Consider the following 6,701-nt stretch of genomic DNA (forward strand, 5'->3'; position numbering starts at 1 on the left):
AAGTAGAAATGAATATTACTTTTTTTCAAAGAGTATTATATTACACGGACATTTTAGTTGAATAATAAAAATAATCTTTTGCATGGTTGACGTCGGGCTTGATATATTCAGTATCACGCTATATAAATATTATTAATTTTATTTAATTATCGATATTTAAAATTAATAGTAAACAACGAGTGTTTATGCAGAGTACAATGGATATAAATTAATATTATAACATTAATTCTTCAATTAATGGAATATAATAGCCAATAGGTATAGCAAGAAATATGACGCGTTGTATTGTTTTTATAAATATTTTAAATCATTAAATGACCGGCAACGATTACAATATTATAATATATATTTCAAACAATTATAATGTAGATCAATACGATTATTAAAGAAAAGTACTTACGTTAAAATATAAGAATATTAATAATTTAACTAACAAGCACAATAGGTATTAATAATAAGCTATACTAGCATATTATGCTAAACGAATATTTTAGAGCGTTCCAAATTGTATATAATACAAAAATGGTAAAACTGTAAGTTTTAAAAAATTAAAACTTATTTTTAACTTAAAAAAACCACAAGGTTATAAGCATGTTGCTTAATCAAAAAAGAAGTTTCCAAAAAACAAAAAAATTATTTTAATAGTAATAATATTGCATTGCAAAAAACATAAAATTGAAAAATTATGTTATTTCTGGATTACAACAATAACTCACAATGGGTATCTAACTTTATGTTCCTATCACAATACATTTTAAGTATTTTAATTAATTGCAAAATAAAGCTTAATACTCTTCGATTATATTTTGTATTTGAACATATTATATTATTATGTTCGTGCCCAAAATAAATCTCGATATTAATCCAATATAGGTAATTATATCTACCTACTATTATAATATTATTGTTATAAATAAATATGGGTACTCAACAAGTGTTTAGCAAGGTCAATGACCGATTATTATTTCATATTGATTAGGTACTCTGATATTGAACAACTGATAGTTTAAGTGGTGAATACTTAATATTAAACTTGAAACCTTTTTGAAAGAATATATTTTGTATCTTTATTATAATCTAACTCCGATAATATTAAAATATATTATCAAGTATGTTGTGACCGATGCTTGTTACACAAGACGTCGATCATCATATTAACAATATGTCAATATGACACAAAACGATAAAATCAATTTAAAATCGATTATATTATTATTCATCAACACGTAATTAAAAAAATCGTGAATCTGTATTATATGGACAAAGAATTAGGTAAAGATAAAAAATTACACCAAACAGTTAAGTTTATCGGAAACGACTGATTTATTTTGCGGTTTCAATACTGATATGAAATATGAATAAGGTACATATTATTATTGTATTGTTTGGGCTATGGCATTTTTGAGTTTTGCAATGTGATGGACTGGATGAATTAACAGTTCTAAAACAAACAAAAATAAAACGTAAATCAAAATATATAGTTTAATGATAAAAGTAATTTTATCATCATTCACATCATATTTTAGTAATGTAAACAATACTATATGAGAACATAATACTATAATACTGTTACCTGCCTACCTATGATGGAGAACTATTATTATGTTTTAAAATGCTAAAAAAAATGCTCAAAAATACACTAATCTGTATATTTTTATAAAAAACTGCATTAAGCATTAACCACGTCAACTTATATTAACTAATATAATATAAACTATATTACTAATATTATTGTGAAGTATATATACAATTATAATCGTGTAATTATTATACTGCGTACAATAAATCTTCCCAAGAAGAATAATTTATATTAAACTTACTATTATAAATATTTATCATGTCAAGTTAACATGAAAAAATTTAAAATATATATTGTATATTATTGTTGGTTTAATATTTTGTGAACGAAATCGTAAAATATCAATGATGCCAGATAACGTAATTCATATTAAGATTTAAGTTTATTGGTTTAATCATTAAATGCTTAATAGTTTTTAGTTATCTTAAGTTAAATTGTTTGATATTGTAAAAATGCATTCATGAGAAAAATGTTTTTTAAAAAGTTGATTCTAATGTTGCATTTGCAAATTGAATCAATAAAAATAATAAAAATCGTAAAAACGACTATAGCAAAATATTATAAATGTTGGTATAAATTGTTGTGATTTTATCTTCAAACAAATTTTGATTTTAAAATTTAACGAAATCTAAATTATCGTATATCTAACTCACCATAAGTTGGCTGGTCGCTGGTGTAGCTTTGGCGATCGATTTGACCGCCTTGGCAGATTGCACTTGTCCGACGACGACGATGTTCATGGATACTTTTTCTGCGCCCATTTTTGGTTTTTGGTTGGTTTTTGAGGATGAAAGTTAAAACTGTAAATGGAAAAAAAAACTGTTATTAATTTGAAATAAATATAAAACAATTATATTACTGTCGTTTCATACTTACCAAAGAATAGATATATGCACAAAGGATGCGTTATGCCGGAGTCGAGATCTCAGACGCCTTTATATACAAACCCACCGACTGATCTAAGGTGGGGCGGCGTCGTGGCGTGATTATTGTAATAATATTACGAGGATTGTTTATTTAAAAAACATATTGAATAAATATATCTAATCTCGGGCTGTTACATGTTATTATAGCTTACGAAGTTCACATAGGCTGAAATTAAAATTTTTTAAATGTAGTCCTCCTCGGGCACATCATAATATTATAAAATATTAACGCGTATCTCACAAAATAATTAATTATATGTAAAATATATTGTAAACAATACACTTCGATGGAAATATGATTGTTAAAACTTGTAAAAATAAAAGATTTTGAATAATTGTATAATTGTTCGTTACATCGTTAGACATTCATTTTTTGCTCATATTCATATTAGGTACATACATAATACATATAATATGATTTACCTAGAATATGCAATGTCAAAATATTTGTATCGTTTGTAGACAATTAGTTACGGGTTTTTATTGTTCATTAATCATTATAATATTATATAGTATCTGTGCCTTAAAAAGTCGTAGGTATATAAAAATAACTATGCAATCTTAATTTATAACTTAATTATCCATTAATGATGATGTAACCACAACCACAGGCTAATGACCTAGGTGTTGAAGCCTTTATTCTCAATAAAAAATAAAATATTATATTTGATAATGACAATATTAATAAGTACTTACAGGTAAAATATGGTAGGTACATACATAGATATCTCCCGTGGAAATACCTCGTCGTGGAAACAATTGATTGTTTTATATATTTATTATTTTATTTGCATGACATAATTGATAATTAATATAAACGTGATAATTCATTATTTAATTTAATTTTACTTTTTTGTCTTATTTATCTATTTTTTTATAATTAATCATTTGTGATTTTACATTTTGAAAATACAAAATCTTGGTTCTTAAAGGACATCACAACACTGTATTTTTTTTTTTTTAATCTGAAGTTCATTGAGTTAAAAAATTATAATTGCATTGTGTCGATTTAATTGTATAAAGATTTTTTTTTTTTAGATTTTAAACGTAATTTTTTCGATTAAAAATATACATTTTATACGTTTTAACGATTTAAATTTTGATTTCGAGAAACTTGTCGTCGTTCCAGCATCCATATTTGTCGATACGCATGGCTATGAAACTAGGATAAAAAAATGAAATATTAGTTAGGTGTTTCGTATTACCTACATTGCTACATATTATGAACAAAATAGTTTATAGATCTAGGGCTATTGTCGAATTAAAAATTAAAAACATACATTTTTTCATTTTTCAATTGATTTGTAGATAAGTACAAATTATTATAAAACGAATATTATTTTGGTACAAATTATCGATTTAAATTGTTTTAAATTTCAATCTGAAATTTGAATAGCATTTGAAAAAGTGTATATCACTTTTTTTTGATGATTTTTAATGATTTTTATCGATAATCAAATCGGACTTTGAAATAATTTATTTCAAGCCAAGGAACTGATTAATTAATACTTTTTGGAGGATTATTTTTTAAAGGAGTCTATATTTCAATAAACATTTTTATGATTTAAGTCAAATTGACGTTTATGTTGTAGACATTAACTAAAACTGGAATGTATGGAAATCAAATGTCCTATTTTTTTTCCCACTATTTAGTGATATTCATATTTTAGAAAAAGATTTAATTATATTAATTGATCAGTTTATACAATGATTGATGGATAGGTAGGTTTTCAAAGTAAAATATAGTAAAATATGTAAATAAATAGTAATATTTGACGTCGTCCGACGTACGATATCAGTTACACGAATCACCTTTAAGAGATATGGTCACGCCACCACACCACCACGCCAGGTACACTAGGCTGCTGATGTATAAAAGGATGAATTGATGCTTCGTTCCGGCATAACGCAATTTTTGTGCAAATATAATATTCTGTAAGTATTAATAGCTGACGAGAATCGAAATTTCTTTTATCTTTATATTATTTTAAATTTTCGTGTTTTCTATTTTAATTAAATTTTTTTTTTTGTTGTTTACTTGCAGTATTCACTTTACTCCTCAAAAAACCAACCAAAAACCAAAAATGGGCGCTGAAAAAGTATCCATGAACATCGTCGTCGTAGGACAAGTCCAATCTGCCAAGGCCATCAAATCGGTCGCCAAAGCCACCCCAGCCTCCAGCCAACTGATGGTAATTACATAAGCTAAATTCGCATTGATTTTCCAATATAGTTATATAATTCTATTGTTTTTCAAATTTCCATGATAATATTTTTTAATATTTATTTAAACTAATATTATATATGTTCATATTGTATTTACCATTTCGGTAAATATTTTTTTTTATATATTACTAGCTGCCCGACCTTCCTCCGGAAGAAATTATTTTTTTATAATTTAATTTAAAAACATATGACTATTTTTTGATTATACAATATAATATAATTACATATTGTAGTTATTTTTAATGCTAATTTCTGAAAATTGTATATCCTACATTTTGAATTCATCCACTGGCATGGTAAATTTTATTCTTTTTATTATAGAATAGAGATAAGGTAGAAAAAATGTAACGATAAATTATTTGTTCAATGAATATCTAATATATATTTCAAATGGAAAAATGCAAGTGCAAACAAATAAATAAATAATTAATAATAATAATAATAATAACAATAATTAATAATCAAACAAACCGGTTTCCTTCGTTTATCCATTTATTATGCAAACTATATACCTACTATTATTCGATTTAAATTTTTTATGAACGTTAGCCATGCGTTACTATTTTATATGCTTTTAACAAAATCAAATTAAACATAAAAATAAAAGTGTCGTCGATGACGAAAACGTATACGTATTATATCTAAGCGTGAGACTAAATAAAATTAATTATATGTACGTAAATATAATAATGTACCTGAAATATTTTTATAACCAAATCCAGTGGATGTAGACGGTCACGACGCGATGGGTAAATAATGTTTTTGTTCGTGTGATAAAAATTAATTTTTAATAATTAAATATAATTTAGTTTTTATGTAATAATTATTGAATTAACCGTTTATCTGCAAACATTATTCTACGATCACTCACACAATGTTATATATCATAATATTATATTGTTGTATTGATTTATTATGTTTTGTATTGTTTCAGAACTGTTAATTATAATTCATCAAGTCTCCATAAATCTCAAATTCAAAAATGCCATAGTCCAAAACTCCAATCAGCACATATAATGATAATTTATTATTATTTATTATGTGTTGACATCGCAAAATAAATATACTTGTCTGTCACTCAATTTGTTTGTTTTTCACTTACTCTAAAAATGTAACCTTTTGACTACCGACATCGTTCCAGATGACACTAGAGAATATTTATAAAACAATTTATAGAATGGTGCATTATAAATAATTCATTTTAATTGTTATCACCAGCATTTATAACTATAAACAGTACCTAAAAAGCATTATTTTTGATGATATTATCAACTCTCCAAAACAAAAATTGTTAAGTGTGAGCTTGATATAAAAAACCATATTATGTTTCTATATTTAAAATACTACATTTTTATGATGTACTACGTATGTTGTAGATTCAATACCATTTGGTAACGAGCAATTATATACAAATTTAAACATGATATAGAGTTAATATTTAAGTTCTATCGTATCGACAAAATTTTTTTACCATTTATATTTTATATATTTATATTTGGTTATACATACCTACCTAAGTTTAAGACAAGCACAATAATGTCAGAGTTTTCCCATCGATTCTGTTTGAAACGTTTATTGTGGCGTACGATTTTTACGGTATTTACCAATTACTAATGGTGATATATTTTAAATATTTTTTTTAATACTTATAAATTACAAGTAACAATACTCAGTTTAAGATCAATGAATCCGTTAGTGTTAGACACAGTTAATCAAATCTGTACAATAATAATACGCGCGCACGGACACCAATTTAGGGTCTTTATACTACTGACACCTAGAGTCCTAGAAATATGGAGAACAAGCTAGGTGTGTAATGATGTAATAGCTCGAACAGTAGGTAGGTAGTGGTCGGGATCGCCTAGCAATTCTACTGGCTATGTAGTGCGTGTTGTGTAATTATGTGTATGTGTGTATGAATTTGTGTATATAATTGTATATAAATGCTTAATTGTTTTTTTTTACATATT

At 25.3% G+C, this 6,701-nt stretch overlaps 2 long non-coding RNA genes across 2 annotated transcripts; one reads left to right on the forward strand and one right to left on the reverse strand.

Moving 5' to 3' along the window:
* Window positions 1–1,299: 1,299 nt before the first annotated feature.
* Window positions 1,300–3,216, reverse strand: LOC100574121. The gene is made up of 4 exons (XR_510571.2): window positions 3,202–3,216; window positions 2,456–2,671; window positions 2,233–2,379; window positions 1,300–1,441 (listed from the first exon to the last, which is right to left on the reverse strand). It is a non-coding gene; the product is annotated as an uncharacterized LOC100574121 (long non-coding RNA).
* A 1,086-nt stretch (window positions 3,217–4,302) lies between these two features.
* LOC100574209 lies at window positions 4,303–5,813 on the forward strand. The gene is made up of 3 exons (XR_510572.3): window positions 4,303–4,440; window positions 4,550–4,697; window positions 5,666–5,813. It is a non-coding gene; the product is annotated as an uncharacterized LOC100574209 (long non-coding RNA).
* The last annotated feature ends 888 nt before the right edge of the window (window positions 5,814–6,701 follow it).

Source organism: Acyrthosiphon pisum, chromosome A2 (assembly GCF_005508785.2).
Source record: "Acyrthosiphon pisum isolate AL4f chromosome A2, pea_aphid_22Mar2018_4r6ur, whole genome shotgun sequence".
Taxonomy (NCBI): Eukaryota; Metazoa; Arthropoda; class Insecta; order Hemiptera; family Aphididae; genus Acyrthosiphon; species Acyrthosiphon pisum.